This window comes from Ptychodera flava, chromosome 8, assembly GCF_041260155.1.
Source record: "Ptychodera flava strain L36383 chromosome 8, AS_Pfla_20210202, whole genome shotgun sequence".
Taxonomy (NCBI): Eukaryota; Metazoa; Hemichordata; class Enteropneusta; family Ptychoderidae; genus Ptychodera; species Ptychodera flava.
In genome coordinates this window covers 16,060,222-16,080,624 of record NC_091935.1, presented here as the reverse complement: position 1 = coordinate 16,080,624, position 20,403 = coordinate 16,060,222, and the positions used below count along the sequence as shown (strand labels likewise).

The 20,403-nt window shown below is 37.6% G+C and overlaps 1 long non-coding RNA gene across 1 annotated transcript; it reads right to left on the bottom strand.

Moving 5' to 3' along the window:
* Positions 1–3,312: 3,312 nt before the first annotated feature.
* LOC139138635 (uncharacterized) lies at positions 3,313–9,447 on the bottom strand. The gene is made up of 4 exons (XR_011553649.1): positions 9,366–9,447; positions 7,438–7,588; positions 6,923–7,015; positions 3,313–6,736 (listed from the first exon to the last, which is right to left on the bottom strand). It is a non-coding gene; the product is annotated as an uncharacterized lncRNA (long non-coding RNA).
* Between the last annotated feature and the right edge of the window lie 10,956 nt (positions 9,448–20,403).

The window sequence follows — 20,403 nt, the reverse complement described above, 5'->3', positions numbered from 1 at the left end:
TCTTGTCGCACAGTAGACAAGTGCGACTCGAGAAAGCGAAGTAGTCGAAGAGTGTTAAATTCGAGCAATATTTACGTCATAATTTGCTTGTGTTACAAAGTAACTGATCAAGCGGAAGGAGGTGAGAAGACAGTGCGTATTCCACACTCCAAACAGTGGTGGCGCTCTCACTTCCGGATCCGTTGCACTTCCGCTTCGGGAAAATGAGAAAGTGAGAGCGCCACCACTGTTTGGAGTGTGTAAACATTTCCGTGTTCATCCAGTCTGAGTTGGCAACTTTTTAAGACTGTTGTGCAAATGTCATGTTTGGAAGAAACCTCAACTGTTATCGCTCTGCATTTGCGACTGCGTACGAGTAGTTATCCAAACAGTGACTCGAATTCCTGTAGGAGATTTGGATCAGATAATATTTCAGATTTTTGTACAAGTTCAAACAATAACAAAACTGTATAATCACATGAGCTTGACAACAGTCAATTTAAATCCCGATTTTTAATAATTTTGCACAATTTATTTTAATATTTATTATTGCAACTTTACGATCGTAAATAAACGTGCGTCCATTCTCCGCAATGACGTCCGTTGTGTAGTTCTTTTAATTTCACACTCTCCCTCTCCTGATGCGTTTTTGGCACAGGCGCCCGTGAGCTGGGAAGTGTGCTTGATCGATCGATTTCTTACTTGATCTGGTATCGATCCCGTAGTCGATCGATAGATCGAGCAGAAAATCGATCGATCAAGCAGACTACCCAGCCCACGGGCGCCTGTGTATTTTGGCTATCAAAGAAACTGATCTTGTCTGTCCTTCGTGGTGGCGCAATTTAAGTACCCATCCGAAATAACGTGAGTTAATTATTAGCATCATTGTGTCATTTTCCGCACAGAGATTGTAGTGCGGCGTGGACAATCACAACCGAGCTAGGAAGTCTGACCATTTGTGGGGGCGCGCGGTCAACGACTCTGAGACTCTCTAGCTAAGTTAGAATTATCCATACCGTGCTACAATCTCTGTTTGGAGATTGTATCATCATGTCATGCCCTTTAAATAACCTGAATAAATATAGGCACCTCATTTTGACATACAGTAAGCATGACATTTCAACCAAAGTAGTGTAGAGGAATATCGGCTTCTGCTATTAGACCGAATTCTCTCATTTACTCACGCGACGAGAGCATTCACAGTGGGATTTCTGTTGGTCTGCAGCTCTCAATACTTATCGCGTATCAGCAAAGAAAAATGAAATTCATCTCGACAACGATAGGCGTCTCGTAATCCACAAGGAACAAAGATTCCCCCGCCCTTCGTCCATCCACCCGACACTCAGTTGAATCTCGTGTGAGTAATGAGTAGCACATGCAAATAGAAAACACGGTAATTCGTACACTTACATACATTAAGAATTCTGTTAATTCGCCCAGGTACTATAAACCATAATTATTTCACACAACACCGAATGATTTTCAACGTTACGTTGTCATCGTTGTTTCTCAGACACTGAAGTTTAGAGACAGTGGTGCCCCATTTTAAAGTTTTAAGCTTTGGGAACACTTCGCGAAAGGAAACTTTTCTCTTTAATACCAAGAAGATATATGAAAGGTCACGTCGCAAATGTTTGGATTGGGCAAAATAATTACCCCAATATACTGAGATTTAAAATTAAAAATTGCCAAGACTGAACACCTTTAAGTTTTTGATTTGCATAAAAACGACTTGATTGAAAAGTAATCTTCTCCACAGGTTTCAAAATTATTTTTCACAAGGTCCACATTACGAAGGTATTGCCAAGCCTTGCTTTATGGCGGTTTTGCCCGAAACTCGAAAGGATCATTGAGGTTGGCCCTCTCCTATCCCGTACCCCTCGTAATTTGCATTTTAATCGAAGACGTTTGCTGCGATTCTATTGGGATAGAACCACATAATGAACGTTTTCAAAAGGTGGTGCCGTGCAAAATACCAATCATTTCACTTAATGTGAACTGACACTTCTTTTAGAAAGGGGCTACCTGGGCCTTCAAAAAATGGTCGCTTGTTGGCGCTCTCACAGGTAAACCCACCAGCTGGCATTTCAAACTGCAGGACAGTTTGGATATCGTAGCAAGGTAAGTAGATTAATCATTAAGTGACTGTATGAGTACTTGTCAAGAGTTCCGCAGAAAGCAGAGGATATTGCGGAGTAGTCACAGCGTACACAACTTGACATACCTGAAAAAAAAACCAGGCCACATCTTATGGTAAATATTAGTGTTTTTCTCAGATTGTCTGCATTGGCAAATATACACAAAAATATCCTGTCAGATTTAGTGTTAAAGTAAAACAGGTCAACACAAGCCAAGTTTTCTTCGATCTGCCTCTAAAATTTACAGCCCCCTGTAATGCTAACTTTCGATCATTTTTTCATTATTTTTATTTTTATAAGTCAATTGAAATTTCTTATTCTACTCTCCAAAGAATGTCGAAACACCCACTATTTAGCTTGTCAACTTATCATTCAAATGTGTAAAATGCATTTTATTGTTTACATTTGAATTGTAGTCCGGACCAGAAGTCACTTTTCAACAATAACAAAGCGGTTTACACATAGGGGCTGAGTTGATAAGCTGAATACTGTATGTATCAACATTCTTTTGGGAGAACAACAAGGAATAAAATTGGTGAATTTTAATCATCAAAAGTTAGAATTACTGGGGCTTTAATGACAAGAAAATTACCGATAGTATATTATTCTTCATAAGATCGAAGAAAGGGGACTGCATATTACAGCTTTCGCTGTGATATTGCATTTTATAGAGGTAACTTTGTTTGCTCATCACTAAGCCTAGACTTTATTCCCAGCCCTTTGTGGGCTGATGCGAAGTCTTTTTTTCTGCTTCAAAAATAAACGTTTCCTGAAAGTGCAAGAGAAACTCTGGCAACCCGGGGAAAACGGATCGATCCATGGGCACTGCAGTGTAATTTCTTGTGCCCAATATTATATATATATATATATATATATATATATATATATATATATGTGCTATGTATATCTAAGTACTCAAACATGGTATGTTGGACATATATGTTATATTAATGGTGCAAAAATAAAAGTTTAGATATAATGAAACCATGTGAACATTATGCTTGCTATGTTCTTTCACCGTTTATCCAAATGAAATTATAAAAAAGTTCCACTCATATATTGGAAAGTAAGCTAAGGTAAACAAAATATTTGTTATTGTTAATGATGGGAGGGTTGAGGTTGAATTTCCATATTTCCAGTTCAAAGGAAATAGTCTAACAACCAGCAATTCTTGTGATAACTTTATTAATTTTTAACATTTGTATGTAAATCTTGGATACATGTATTCATGCAGTTGAAAGCAGATACATGTATGTATGCATCAATATGATAATACTTACAGGAGAAATAGACTTCAGGATTAAATTGCTCCTGGTTTTCTCTATATTCCAGCATTAGTGCAATGTTTGCCTACAACTGAGATAGTTCTACCCGTAATTCGATGAATAACAAAGATTTGCTTTAATAATATGAAAACACTGGAAGAATTAATCAATAAAACGAGTTTTATACAAAGTTCTAGAGTAACAGTCTTTTAAATCCAATTAAGCTTTCTCCGCTTTGATTTTAAATTCAATATATTTTAAATTTACCAGTGTTTTTTTTTTTTGGAATGTCGGAACATCCCACAATTTATTTTCTAAGTGCAATGTCCTTCATCACGTGACTATTCTTGATGAGAATCATCAATGTCATAACCACATTAACGGTGACTTCCGATAGTTGGCTATTAAGATATATTATGTCTAAACAAGTATGGACACTCTTCATAGTTCCAATATACATTATCAGCAGTATTGAAAATGCAATTAAGCCTATGAACATGACATAGAACAGTAAAATCAGATTCCTGGAAGATATCCGGATAGTCATCTTGAAAGAAAACTAAAATCAGTTGGAGATAAAAGTTACATATCTGATTTAACTTTAAAAGATGTCTTAACATTTCTATGACAACCGAGGAATGATATGTTTATACACAATGTAATGACATTAAAAAGACATCCTAAAACATTTTGTTATAAAACATCCTGTTACACCAAGTCTTACGGTGTTGAGAAAACCAGTTTCTTTTAAACGCGATCATTGCACTTAAGTACACAAAACTGAATCAAAACAATTCAATTTTCAGTAGTTTCCCTGTAACACGGAAATTTTGCTTATAGCTGTATTGAAATGATCTCCTGTTCTTTCTAGACTCAATTGACACGGGATATGAGGCCTCTAATCTCAAGAAACTTGACTCAGTATGTAATCAAAATTGATGTGAAATAATCTTAACAGGCAGCTAAATTGTGCTATGGTTAGGAGGTGCTAGGATCTACCATATTACATGCAAAACGGCGTAGTGTTTACATGATGGTAAATTTGTAAATTGCTTGAGGACATCAAAATATACTGTAGCTATATAAAAGCTTTACAAAATACAAGATACCGAGACTTAATACATAGCCATACAATCTACTAAATGTTTCCAGAAATTCCAAAACAGTTGGTTTCAAAGTGTCGAGGAAACGCACAATTTCAAGAGTATGTATCATAAAAAGATTAAGAATGGGTTTCAGATGAAAGAATTGTAATTTGTTACATCTCATTTCCTATTCTGTCAACCGTTACCAATTATTGACAAAAATGAAATTTCGATACTGCACAGGGATATCGATTCTTAATCTTGAGAGCTAGACGGTAAACATATTGTAATATGATCATGTCTGTACCTATTCATAAAAGATTATATAAAAACAAACTGACGGGCATAAAACCAGATGTTAGAAAAACCTGTCATCTATATGATGACAGAGTAGTTTACAGGCAATGCTAAGCACATGTAAAAATCATTCCAACTGTCACGTAATTTTAATTGCGATATAAAAAAATTTAAAACTTTCTATATTGAAAGTACAGTTCTTATAGCACCTAGGCGCCAATCGCAGCGTTCATAATAGTATCGTAATATTTACTCTTTAAGACTATAGTTTTACAATGTAAATATTTTATCTCTTTATCTTTCAACTTATCTTGCAATGTCTGAAATTCTGTCACAGTTTCATCAAGATAGCAAGCACTCTACTTGTCGCTCGCATTTTTGTCGATAAAGTTTAATATGGTAGTAAAAATATCAGAAGAAAACACTATACAAGCAATCATTGGGGAGCTAATGTTTGCCTATCCGTCCATCCCTAAATCACAGAGAAACATGGACAGAGTAGCAACGCTTGCATGCCTTTTGTTCCATGGTTGTCTCGGTAGACTATTGGCTTTTCATATTAAAATGAGCTTCAAAGGTGTTAAACTTTTTGGAGGCTTCGTTTGTGGTTGATAATTACACGAGATTATGCGAAAAATACGACGAGATGGCATCGTACTGCCAGTCGCGTAGCAACCATAGTTACTTTGTGAGCTCTCAGGCCAGAAACACTGCTTCACGCCAATCAAAACATAACACGCCAGCAGTTTCATAAATATGTCCTTCCTTGACGCACGTGTAAAAGACGGTATGACTGACCGTAAACCATTGAGTAAAACCAGACAGTATCGATAAAAGACTTTCAAATTTGGTTCAAACACACTCATCATATATTCATAAAAATATGAGAGGAATTTTTAAAACGGTAAAACTCACTTTCCTGAAGCTCAAAACACTCCCGTTTTCGCCAGCACGTCAATTCCGCTCAGCACCACACGACAACAACAACACAAACTTTGCCGAACATACTTTCACTTAACAATTGGCGCAAATCCGAAAATTACCGAAGGATGCATGGTCGCACTCTTCGGAAAAGAGAGGCGAGAGCAACCTGAGGCGAGGCGAATATGGATGGGTTACGTAACCGCTTCACGCCTTAAACAATACCCGTTGCGACTCTGTATATGTATCTCTGTGCCTAAATACAACAATTTTCATCGATCTATGGATATATCACCTGCGTACCTATCTATATTATATCTTACATATATATATATATATATATATATACATATATATATATATATATATATATTATCTGTGTGTATGTATCTATCTATCTATCTGTCCATCTTTTTGTCTTTCTGTCTGTTTGTCTGTCTGTCTTTCTGTCTGTCTGTCTGTCAGTCAGTCTACTTTTACATGTCTTTCGTATACATATGTGGATAGGTAGGAGGATATGTATGCACTTTTGCGTAATAATTTTTGTCTCTGTTTATTTCTTGGTCTGTCTGTATTTCCATCCACTGTGTGTTTGTTTTTTTTGTTTTTTTTTTGTTTGTTTGTTTGTTTGTTTGTTTGTTTGTTTTTTGTTTGTTTGTTTGTTAATAGCTGGAGTTGCTGAGTATGCTTTAAGTTTGATTGGGTTGAGTGGAGAATATAATTTCTGTTGATGATACTCCTAAACTTCTCGGACTCCTGGCCCAGGGTTGGGAGTTGGAAGCGTTGGCGACGGGAGGCTCAAATCAGTATTTAGGTGCAGAATAGCTCTGATATAGCTGAGCATTTGACCACAGGATTCAAAGAATGGATCACAGAGTCCCCGGATGATGCTCGTCCACACGTTGAAAGCAGCGCGAAGCAGAATGAAGAACATCTTTATGGTTGGCTGCAATAGCCACACCATAAAAAAATCAAGAATTCCGATAAGCAAACCCCATATTACGCCCAGTAACCAGCCAAGTAGAAGAACTAACACACGATATGTGAAGTCCTGAGAGAGCGAGAGAGAAAGAGAGAGAGAGAGAGAGAGAGAGAGAGAGAGAGAGAGAGAGAGACGAGAGAGAGAGAGAGAGAGAGAGAGAGAGAGAGAGGAGGTCAGACGTATAGAGTATAAAACTCTGTGCTCGTTCATTGCTACATTAGAGATATTCAGACATAAAGGAATGTCAGAATTTACCTGTGTGTATGTGAAAATATCGCGATAAGTGTCTTCTACTCTCGACCAACTCTGCACTGAAGTGGGTTCCTTGAAGACCTCTTGGTAGGATACCTATACAGACAAAGGAGAGAGAGGCTCTTAATTTCTATACATGTATCTCGCATTGTTCATCTTAGTTTGACTTGTACTTCATCTTATTTGGACAGAATGTCCTTGTCCGATATTTCCTTTGACGTTAATTATAATTTCAGAAGTGGTTGGTGGGGTTGTGTTCGATTTGAAACGAGGCTTTCCGAATGAGTATATTTCTGCCGTAGTCCACACGTTGAAAGCAGCGCGAAGCAGAATGAAGAACATCTTTATGGTTGGCTGTAATAGCCGTAGTGCAAGTGACTGTTGTATATATATAGAACTGCTTATAGAGGATAGTTGAAAATAATGAATGAATGTGACTACGAAGGATATTTTTTTGACAAGGGGACATAAAGTCAAATATTGCCCCTCAAACCAACATCGCTACGGTTGTATTTTACCTCAACATGTTCGTCAAAGTCGTAGATATTTCCATTCAATGTTTCCTTTCCTAACGGAAGTCCAGCTTTTTGTTTCGTTTTAGTTCTGCCTTCTTCGACCAAGTCGGCGACCGAAGCGGAAGATTGTCTGCTGTCACCCTTCTCCGACATTCTGAAAGATAAAATGTTTGCACTATAATCAGAATTAAAAATCAAATCTGGAATTAAAAAGGTCGCTATACCCTGTGTTAACCCAGGGTATTTGTGGGTGTTAAGCATTTTGATTTTCACTTTGATTTTTACACAAACATTATAATGAAATTTTTCTTTACTCTTGAGGTTTCGTCCATACAATTGTTAGCGGCAGAACGGAGAAATACTGTAAACATTTCAGAGTGCGAAAATCTGCGCCCATTCTACCTGAAATTACACCAGGTCTTGTTGAGTATACGCATTGGTCATGGCGTTCCAACATTGACACCGCTCTGACAATTAGGAAGTCAGTCAAAGAATATTCCCTGTTTTACGAAAGAAATGGTGGTCTTCTAGAGGGAACACACTGTCAGTCTACGAACGTGTTTTCTCGCGAATGTCAGAGAGGGCATTCGGAGAAATATTAACTGACCTATCTGGAAACACGCATTAGAATTTGGTAAGGAAATTGCAGAGTAAAACTCAAAAACCGGTAAGCACTCATGCTATCTGAAGAACTGTTTAGCAGTGTGTAACTTTTCGAGTTGTTCATTAAGGGTAGGACTTCCGCATCAAGTTAAGTATTATTTCACGGAGCAAACAGCAAGGAATAGATTGTGGTATAGTTGAATTGATTTAAGTTGCCAATCACTCGCAAAACTAATCAATTTTTTTCAAACCATGCAACCCCACCCCTTGCGGATTCATGTTACTGTCTGGATGATTTTCAAAGGTTTAAACTTTAAGCCGTTCAAATATCAAAACATATCTGTGACCTGGTTTGCTATTCTTCCCTCGTGACTCAGCTCTATAATAAGTACGCGAGATGTTTTGACCCCTTTCATGGATCCGCTGGCGGGCACTCAGTTCCTCGTCGGGTACAATTGCACTCTGGGCAGTTCAAACAAAAAGCGCAAACTCTACAATTTGGGTGTCATATTCTAAAATTTTGGCCCTTGATATTGAAAATCTACCTTTTCACCCAATGTGATTCAAAAATGCCAGTGTGGAATCAAAAGATCATTCTCGGGTCAAAATCGGGGGTCAAGCCATGTCCGGATTGAAATTCCTTTGGTCAAAGTCTGTATAAGGCGTAAAGGGGGTCAAAACCGTGATACATATTTGTATACCCTAATATATGACAGTGACGTCCTGGCATCGATCGCACCGATCCTAACAACGCTTCGTGCAATGGTCCATGCACATCATGAGCGTAACGACTTGGAATCAACTATGTTTGCGGACGATTAGGCATTGAGTGTTTTTCGATGACTCTTTGGCGCCATTATAAACACGACAGGGCTTCGTCCTCATAGCAGTCAAACTGAATGGTACGAGGACCCCTTTAGAAAATATGCTGAATATGATGGATATTTCAGTTCTTGTTTCTACCTGTAAATGAAATTTATGAAATCTGAAATGGTGAGATCTCTCTCCCCTTCCCCGGCTGAAACAAACAATAAAATCATGTACGTTAATTTTAATTACACAGTATTCCAATCCCCTTTCCTAAAGTTATAGGTCTATGCCAATCGCTGCTCGAAGAATGACTAAGATCACCCGGCTGGAAAATCCAAATAGAGTCAAACATTCGCCTTTGTTCAATTAGTGCACTATCGTTTTGTTTCATTCAATATGCGTCATTCATTTTAAGTGCCACCACAATTGTGGTGAACAGTATTTCCATATATTGTGTGCGATCGAAGAATTAAAATTCGCGTCTCGAATCGACCGCAAAAGATGAAATCAACACTCACCTTCGCCTCGGGTTTAGGTGACGTTCATGTATGACTCTGCCTACAATTTGTCTTTAATCAGTGTTTTGTTGCTACAGAGAAGACAAACGCTGAATTGTCTCTACCTGAATGGGTCACATGACAAAGATTGACAAATATTTTTACATTGGTTAATATTTACCAATGATTAGTCTAATTTTTTTGCCTGACTCAAGAGGGTACATAAGATAAATATGTTTCTGATATTTATCATGTCAAATTGGACGGCCTCGAAGCCAGAAATAGTCCTGATGTAATGAGGAGACTCGCATTAAGCTTGTTGCAGATCTGTAAGCGTCTATGCATGTAGCTCTTGCATTGTCCTATCAAAACTGATTCGGAAAATTTACAATCACGATTTTCGGACAATTTTCATCAAAACAGTCACATAGTATTTCCCTGAATCAAAGTCATATTATCGTGCACAAAGGAATGCATCAGAAACATGGTGTCGAAACAAAAACACACCCATAAAACTTCCAGCATGACTAAAGTCTAAGTACGAGCAATATGCCTTTTAAGTCCGATCACATTAAGTGCATTCAGCTTCCGACAAATGGCCTAATGACAGAAATTCATTAAATATGCAAACAAGCTATTAATCAGTATGCCATGCTCATCAAACTGTCAATATGTCTAACGTTACGTATGAAAATGTACCTTACAAGTCTGAACAAATTCTATAGCTTTCGATATGTGACCTAATTATATTCATCAAATATGCAAATGAGCAAATCACAATAAGTCATACTCATCAAACCAAATATATGTAATATCAATGTATCTAAAAAGTCAGATTAGATTAAGTATATTCAGTGTTTGAAATATGACCTCATTACAAATTAGCCTATAGTAAGCATGCACTACTCACAAAATTTTATGCACAGCTAATTCTTAGTACAACCAATCTTACTCAGAAGGTTAATAAAACTCGGTGCGCTAAGCTTTGATATATGGTCTAATTACAGAAATTCAGTTCTTTTGTAGATGAGCCAAAAGTCAGAATTTAGTGCCGATCAAACCTTGAGCATAACCAGACCAAAGTATTATAATTGCCCATCAGATATCCAGTCAATATCAGTGCATTCAGAATTGATTATAGCCTAAATACAGAACTTCATTCAATATGCAAATGAGATAATAATCAGAATGCTTTGTTCGTCAAACTTTGATCACAAACAAACCTAAGTATGATCTATAAATATCAACTGTTTGGTAAATATCAGTATATTCAATATTGATATATTGTTCAGTATTGATACAAAAATGCATTGAATTTGCAAATGAGAAAATTATTAGTATGTCATGATGCTCATCAAACGACATACTTTAGAGGTTCAGTCAAAATCTTTGCATTCAATATTGATGAAAGAACTAATACGGCATTGCGTTAAATATGCAAATGAGCAAATACTTAGTTTCTTACGCTCATCAAACTTTCGGCATAACTAGAACTAAGTAAAACACGATTGGAACTAATTTGGGATAATTGGATGGCGAAGTAATGCCGATTCAATCTACAAATGTAATCTCATCTGCTTTTCTTTTTACATTACACAGTTGTTTTTATGAGTAATTTGCAATATTGAAACATTCAGCTATACGGCATCTAACACTTTTAAGAAACTTGAAAAATATGAAAATCCAATTATCCCAAATTAGTTCCAATCGTGTTGTAATGACAATACAGCTTAGAAGTTCCTTGACTTTTAGTGCATTAGATTTGATATATGGCCACATATATAATCCATGAAATATGCAAATGAATTTATAATCTGTATGCCGCACCCACTAAATTTTATCATAGTTAGACCCTAAATAGTTTGAGTGCCTGCAAGTGTACATCAAATTTAGTTCAGCAATTCTTGAAATTCATTAATTATGCCAATGGCTATTAATTATGGAGACCAGACACCCATCAAAATCTAATCCGATTAAGATCTCCCAATGGAAATGCTGTGGACCAAACTGCCTGACATTCTCTTGAACAGTTTTAAGATATGACAAGAACAAACTCTGTCTACAGGCAGACAGACGAGCATCATATAAGTTGTTTTGCGACGGCCCAGGTACGGTTTAGGATTCTGGCCCACACAGTCTAAAAACTAGTGTTATCATCTTTGGCATATTTCACTGATAGTTATTATCTCTGGTATGTTTCGCTGCTAGAGAAAATGCATGGCAACCGATATGCAGTAAAGTAAACAGATAACAAAATTGTTGAGTCCCCCGTGCTGCCTTTTATAAAAGCCATCGATGTGACTTAGCGGGAGCAAAAACGTGCCATATAGTATCCTTGTGATTCCACAGATACAAATTGACAATTTTGGAGTATTTTGGGGTTTTTATTCTCCCATTCACAGAAGAGTTCTGAAGGAATGAGGGCGACTACACCGACTTCTCAGCATTACATGAGCAAAACAAAGGCCAAAATGACCCAAGTGGCTCTTGAAAGTTAAACCGAAACTGTGCTCTAGGATTGATTGTGTGCAGATTTTTTACACGGCACATTATGTGTAAGTCTTATGATTGGAAGTTCTTTATCATGTTGCCATTCGGGGCGTCATCATGTATGCTAATTATTCTTTGATCTCAGTTTGTCTAGCGCACCTCAGTCGGGGTTTCCCATTTGAAATACACACACACAAAAAACAGATAGAGTTATGAAACTTGCACTTTAGCATATGTAATCCTTCTGTGAATTCTTAATTTTCTGCTTTTGGCTGATTGCAAAATTTGCATGCTGCCAGTTGCTAGGTTGCTGTGTTTTAACAGTCTAAGTTTCCGGAATAGAGTTAGTGCTCTTTACAGACGTTGTAAAAAGAATTTTTACAACGTGTGGATTTTCTGCAAAGTCAGAAGGAAAATTTAAGGTGGCATTGCAAATAAAACAGCATATTTTGCTCAAATTTATGTTTTGCAAAGATTCATTAAATATTATGACTTTGGTTACCCAAGATTGATATATAGGCAAGCTTCACCGTTTGACATAACAAGCATAACAAGTCATAAGTTGGATGAGAAAGAAATGTAAATGTATAAAAAATTTATGCCAATCATCCGGTTTTCTGGCTTCTTTTTTCTCCAATGTTCAACATTTCAAAAAACTTGAACTCTACTCTGGTTGGACCTATTTTTGAAAGGTTCACATTATGTTCTTTAAATACTATATAAAAAGGCAGTTTTGTTCGGCAATAAAGTTCTTGAAAAGAGTCATTTTAATTTTGCTTATCATGATTTTAAACACTCATTTTAATGCAACAACCATTCATTTAAGAATGCAAAACAAAACTTTTTTCTACGTATACTCTAATTTCAAATGAGACATACGATTTCATAAAGTAGTATCAAGTTTTTGCTTAATGTTTATCGTTAATACCAATATTGAGGTTTTTTTCTCAAAATATGTACCCCTTGATGATGTCACGAAATCACTGCTATTGACGAAGCTATTAAAGGGACAAAGTTGGCCATTTTTCAAGAATTTTTTGATGCGAGATACTACTTATATTGTTGGACATGTCGAAAAATACTGCATGAATAGGTGACCATGCATACATTCAACCCCGGTTTTAGACATGATAACGGTTTCATTGATCGTGTCTAAAACCGGGGTCGAATATATGCATGGTCAACTATTCATTCAGTAACGTTCAACATGTCAAACAATATAAGTAGTATCTTGTATCAAACAAAATTCATGAAAAATGGCCGACTTTGCCCCTTTAATAATATGACTTGGAATAATTGCACAGGGTAAATTGTCATATATACCGTGATTGGAACTATTTGCTTCATAAAATGTTATGTTTGACATACATTTTATATTAATGGTGCAAACATAAAAGTTTTAATATCATAGAAACATGTTAAAATTAAGCTTACTCTTTCACTGTTTTCCCCAATGGCATTAAAATTATTAAAAATAGTTCCAATCATAATTTGGAAAATTGTACAGGTAAACCAAATATTTGTTTTGTTGTTGTTGTTGTTGTTGTTGTTGCTGTTGTTGCTGTTGTTGTTGTTAACGTTTGGAGTTTCATATTTCAAGTTTAAAATATTTAGTCTAACAAAAAGCAATTCTTGTGATAATTCTATTGAATCTCAACATTTTCATGTAAATCTTCAATACATGTATTCCTGTAGTTGAAAGTAGATAAGTATGCATCAATATAACAATGCTAACAGGAGAAACAGACGTCAGGATTAAATTGCTCCTTATTTTCCCTTTATTCCAGCATTAGTACAATCTTTGCTTACAACTGAGATTCTACCCGTAATTATATGAATAACAAATATTTGCCTGAACAATAGTTTATTAACTCCAATAATGCTTTCCCTGCTTTGATAATAAATTCAAGATATTTTAAATTTCCCAGTTGTTGTCTTTCTGGCGTATGTTGTCTTTCTGGCGTATGTCGCAACATTCCGACCAACATTTATTTTCTTAAGTGCGACGTCCTTCATTAAGTGACTATTCTTGGTGAGAATCATGAACTTTGTCATAACCACATTAACGGTGACTTGTTGAGTTGGCTATTACGGTAGTATTCGCTTCGAAAGCGAAAGGTGTATTCTTTTGCTCTAACGTTACTCAATGAAACTTTCAACCAGTCTCTTACAAAACTGAGAACTTTTTGCTTATTAATATTCATCTCCGTTATTTCTTCATTTGTTTGTCCGCCTTTCTGTTTGTTTGTTTGTTTGTTTGTTTGTTTTGGCTGAAGAGTATGCTTGGTTAAATTGGGTGGATGCACAATGTAACTTTTGTTGATACTCCTAAACTTCTCGGACTCCCGGTCCAGGGTTGGGTGTTGGGAGCGTTGGCGACGGGAGGCTCAAATCAGTTTTGAAGTCCAGAGTAGCTCTGATGTAGCTGAGCATCTGCCCACAGGATTCAAAGAATGGATCACAGACTCCCCGGATGACGGTCGTCCAGACGTTGAAAGCAGCTCGAAACAGAATGAACAGCATCTTAATGAATGGCTGCAATAGCCACACCATAGTAAAATTAAGAATTCCGATGGCCAATCCCCATACTGCACTCAGTAAGGCGCCAAGTAGAAGAACCAACACACGATACGTAAAGTCCTGAGAGAGAGAGAGAGAGAGAGAGAGAGAGAGAGAGAGAGAGAGAGAGAGAGAGAGAGAGAGAGAGAGAGAGAGAGAGAGAGAGAGACAGACAGAGAGAGAGACAGACAGACAGACAGAGAGAGAGAGAGAGAGACAGACAGACAGACAGACAGACAGACAGACAGACAGACAGAGGGAACAGTCAGACGTATATATATAGTATAAAACTCGTGGTCGGTCATTGCTACATTAGAGATCTTCAGACAAATTACGGAATTTACCTGTGTGTAGGTGAAAATGTCGCGATAAGTATCTTCTACTCTCGACCAACTCTGCACAGATGTGGGTTCCTTGAAGACCTCTTGGTAGGATACCTGTCCAGATAAAGGAAAAAAGGAGCTCCTAATTTCTATATGTATCTCGCATTTTTCATTTGATTGCGACTTATGCTTCAGCCAGATTGTGTTTATCCGAAAATTCCCCTGAAATTTCTTTAAATTTGTCGTAATTTCCAAGGCGGTTGGTGGGGTTGTTTTCTATTTGAAATGAGGCATTCTAAATGAGTATATGTCTGCGGTAGTGCTAGTGACTGTTGTCGTATAAAGAACCGCTTAGAGGATAGCTGAAAGAAAATGAATGAATGTGGCTGCAAAAGATTTTTTGTCAAAGGGACATAAAAGTCAAATATTGCCCATCAATCCAACATCACTACGGTTGTATTTTACCTCCACATGTTCGTCAAAATAGTAGATGTTTCCGTTTAATGTTTCCTTTTCTATCGGAAGTCCAGCTTTTTGTTCCGTTTTACTTTTCCCCTCATCTTCGACCAAATCGGTGACCGAAGCGGAAGATTGTCTGTTGTCACCTTCCTCCGACATTCTGAAAGATAAACTGTTTGCACTATAATCACGTATATCAGCTTTGTCAATACCAGTGAATTTGTGACGTCATACCCTCAGATTATTACTGAAAATGTATGCTATTATTCAACTTTGTGGCCCAAGATGTTTTCTACATCTACACATTCACTGGCATCGCCGAAACTTTAAAATAATAGCAATAATATACCCCCTCCCAGCTCATAACGGACTCAAACAAACTTCGCATTCCATATTTACTCGGGTTCGCCTCTTACATTAGAGAGGTTAAGCTTGCATCCGTAACGAGAACGCAACGTAGAGTGGCTACGCGTTCCGTACGGGTAACGTTTTGTAGAGATTCGGATTAAAACTAGACTGGCCCCCGTCAATTAACAATCTCACAAGTCTGTTGGCCATCGTGTTCACCCCAAGATCAACGTAATAGCCTATCACTAATACGGCAGCCTGTTGAAGTTTATTTCTCCAAGTTATTATATTTTTATTTGTCAGTGAACACACATTGCTTTGTATATCATAAGTATATTATTTCTTCCTCTGAGTGCTTGCCAGTAGTATATGTAATGTTAAAAACAACTTGGTAACATTTACAACCAAAGTGTTTGATATAGACCACTGATAAAACAACATCTGGGACAAAGTAATCGTCAAAATAATCAAGAAAAGGGCTATAAAATAGGTCATTTATAGTGGACATGACGAAAGAAGTATTCATGTTTAATGATTAACTTTACTTCAGAAATTAACAACCTGATTTGTACATTACTAGCCTTCCCAAAAGTGTGCCACTTGCAGTCCATACAAAACATGATATATATATATATATATATATATATATATATATATATATATATATATATATATATATATATATATATATATATATATATATATATATATATATTTATTTATTTATTTGTCAAATGAGTTCTAGTCTGGACTTGATTCGAGATCTCTTTTCGACAATAGCAACGCTGGCTGTTCACAGTAAGGGAGCGTTCAGTTTTACGGCCTAGGGGGGGGGGGGCGGCAAAATCTTGTCGCCGGTGTTCAAAAAATATAGACCTCCCCCTGCATTTTTGAAAAAAAGATGACCCCCCCTTTGTCAGACAAAAAAAAATTGATGACCCCCCTGAAAAATAACCAAAACCCATATGTCAAATTTACCCGCATGGTTTGGATTTGAACTACGGTACGCGACGCACTTTATTCGTGTAGCAGAGATGCCAGTGCACAAACTTCTCAGCCACATCCATTGAAACGTCTGTTAATTAAGACGATGTCCATGGACATTGTATAAAGTAAACTTTATTGGAGTGGTTCGCCAAAGGCAGCCCTCCGGTTAAGAGGGTCATGGGCCATACATAAAGTCAACTTTATTCTAGTGGGCCACCAAAGGTGGGCCGCCGGTAAAGAGGGTCGATCATGGCTATTGCATAAAGTAGACTTTACTGCACTGGGCCGCTGAAGGCGCGCGGCCATTACCATTATTCAGTGCGTGATCCCAGGGGTCCCTCAAAAATGTTTCTAATACAAGCCGCGGCTTCAATTGGGAATTTTTCAGTAAGATTGCCGTGGGGTATTACATAAAGTCAATTTATTGTAGTTGGCCGCCACAGGCGGCCCGCCGTAAAGAGGGTCGGATCATGGCCATTGCATGAAGTAAACCTAATTGGAGTGGGCCGCCAAAGGCGTCTGCCCGTTAAGAGGGTCATGGGTAATACATAATGTATATTTATTGTAATGGACCGCCGAAGGCGGCCCGCCGGTAAAGAGGGTCGATCATGGCCATGGCATAAAGTGAACTTTATTGTTGGTATTATGTTTTTGAAAATGTGGTGACCCCCCCCCTTTCCTACCAGTGAAAAAGCGATGACCCCCCCTTTGCGGATTCCAAAATTACGATGACCCCCCCCCTGGATTTTGCCGCCCCCCCCGGCCGTAAAAACTGAATGGTCCCTAAGGTCTGTTTGGCATTATAAATACTGGACATTTCATGACGCTTGAGGGCGGTGAACAAGATAGTGCAGTAGATGTATAAAACGAATCGATGTGAATATTACCAAACTTTGCAGCTAAATATACTTGTGGAGTTTATCTTGATACTTGCGAAGTTAATCTGTCACCCAGGTAGCTTCTATCGCCGGTTATCTTTTTCTATAGATCAGGACTTCTGGGCAAATATTCAATTGATATGGGGGTTTTCCTTAGTCCCCAAAAAAGATTGTGGTACTTTTGTCTGGTCCCCTAATTTCTCTTGGAGGGAATTGAATGGTACTCAGAAGATCCTCCAGCCCCCGGAAGTAACTTCTGAACACTCCCTGAATCTGCTCTCAGATAAGTGCGTGAACTTATTTTCACCCATTTCACGGATCCGCGGGCGGCACTCAGTCACTACTTGGTAGAGGTATACCCTGACCAGTTCAAAATGCAAAGCACAAAATCTACAATTTTGGATTTCATAAGTGTAGAAATTTTTGGCCATATACTGATGTCAATAATCTACGTTTTCACCAAATGATGGTTCAAAAGTGCCAGTGTAGAATCTAAACAAGTTCTCTAGTTAAAATCGGGGTCAAATCTTGCCTACAATCATTTGGCATTTCATCGGTCAAAGGTCTATATGAGGCGACAAAGGGGATCGAAACCGAGATACATGCTCTGACATATTGCAGTGACGTCCAGGTGTCGATCTCACCGATCAAAACAACGCTTCGAGTAACGATTCTCGCTAATCATGAGCTTACCTACTAGGAATCAAAGCTATGTTTGCGCTCAGTCCCTGTTAAGACTATGGTTTGCGAGACAATTAGGCATTACGTTTTTCGTAAGATTCTCGGTCGTCAAGATTAAAACACAACAGAGCTTCGGTCCCATAGCAGGCAAACTGAGTGGTATGAGTACCCCTTGGGAAAATATGCTGGATATTTCTGTTTTTGTAGATGAAATTAATAAAATGCGTTATGGTGAGATTTGTCTCTCATCTATCCAAAGAAATTTCTTCCCTGCCCTGAAACAAACCATAAATTAATCTTTATCACTGAACTCTGTGCGCATCACTGTACCTGATCACTGTACCTGACAATTGCTACTCCAAGAATAGATTTGGGACCATAGCTGAGGTGTTTTCCGACGGGATTTCTGCCTTAACGGGCCGGTTTTGACTTTTAAGACTTTTAACCCCGCTACACTGTGGTGGCGGGGTTAAAAGTGGTAAAAGTGTGGTGGCGGGGTTAAAAGTTGTAAAAGTCGTCAAAACCGGCCAATAAAAGGCAGAAATCCCGTCTGAAACACCACAGCTATGGACCAACAACTACTCAACGAATAGCTAAGACTACCCGACCGGGAGATCACAATAGATTCCAACAGTCGTTTTTGATCAAATAGTGCACTACCATTTTGTGGCATTTAAATTTGTGTCAATCATTCTAAGTGCCGCCACCATTGTGGTGAACAGAATTTCCACACATTGTGTGCGATCGAGGAAAGTTGAAATTCGCATCTCGAATTGTCCGAAAAAGATGAACTCGCCACTCACCTTCGCCTTGTGTTTAGGTGACGTTCATGTATGACTGTGCCTTAATTTGTCTTGAATCGGAGTTTTGTTGCTGCAGAGAAGACAAACGCTGAATTGTCTTCACCTGCATGGGTCACATGATAAAGGTTGACCAATGTTATTACATAAGTTAATATTTACTCTTGGTTGGTCGGTGTACCCGACTCAATTATGTACATACAATAAATATTTTTCAGATATTTGTCGTGTTAGACTGCCTCGAAGCCAAATTCGTGCTGATAAAATGTGAGCGCCTATGCATGTAGCTCTCGTATAATCCCGTCAAAACTGATTCGGAAAATTTACAAATCACAATTTTCGGACTTTTTCTTCAAAATAGTCATATACTACTTCCGTGAATAAAAGTAAGATTATTGGACGGAATGCACCAAAGGGAATGCATCAGAATCATGGCGTAAAAACAAATAACACACTCACAAACTTCAAGCATGACTACGGAGGCTAAGTATTAGCACGATAAATAGAAGAAAAATAGAGTAAATATTAGCCCCTGGAGTAGCATTCGTCAATCTATGTCATGTAATCCGGACAGGTAAAGACAATACAAGGGTGTTGTTTTTACACAGCATAACATGATTGTGTAAATCTCATACTGTTTGAAGTTTTCATCATGTTGCCATTGAGGGCGCCTCTATGTAAAGTGATCTCAGTCTGTCTGGCGCACAAGTCGGGGTTTCCCATTTGAAACACACACAAAGAAACAGACATAGATATGAAACTTGCACTTTAGCATATAGAATCTTTCTATGAATTCTTTATTTTTTGCATGATAGAATTTGCTAATTTGCTGTGTTCTAACAGTCTAAGCAAGTGCGGAGGGATTGTGGTCTAAATTCCGGAACAAAGTCAATGTTCTTTACCGAATCGAATGCAACCGCTGCTTTTTTAACAAGAGTTTTTACAACCTGTGGATTTTCAGCAAAGTCAGAAGGAAAATGTATGATGGCATTGCACATACAACAGCATATTTTGCTCAAATTCATTTTTTGCAAAGATTCATTAAATTTCAGAAATTTGTTAACCAAATATTAAACATGGGCAAGGTTTACCGTTTAGCATATCAAGCAGTCATAAGTTGGGTGAGAAAGAAATGTAAAAGTAATATACAAATTTATGCTGATCGCCCACGGCCCGATTTCCTGACTTTTTTTCTCCCGTGTTAAACATTTCAAAAAACTTGAACTCCACTCTGGCTGGGTGAATGTTTTAAAGAAGCTCATATTATGTATTATTGTTGTTGGGGGGGATATGAAATGTTCATATTTCCAATTTAAAACATTTAGTATAACAACCAGTAATTCTTGTGATAATTTCGTAATTTAATCTTAACATTTCCATGTAAATCTTCGATACATGTATTCCTGCAGTTGAAAGTAAATCAGTATGCATCAATATGATAATGTTAACAGGATAAATAGACGTCAAGATTCAATTGCTCCTGATTTTCCTTAAATTCCAGCATCAGTACAATGTTTGCTTACAACTGAGAAAA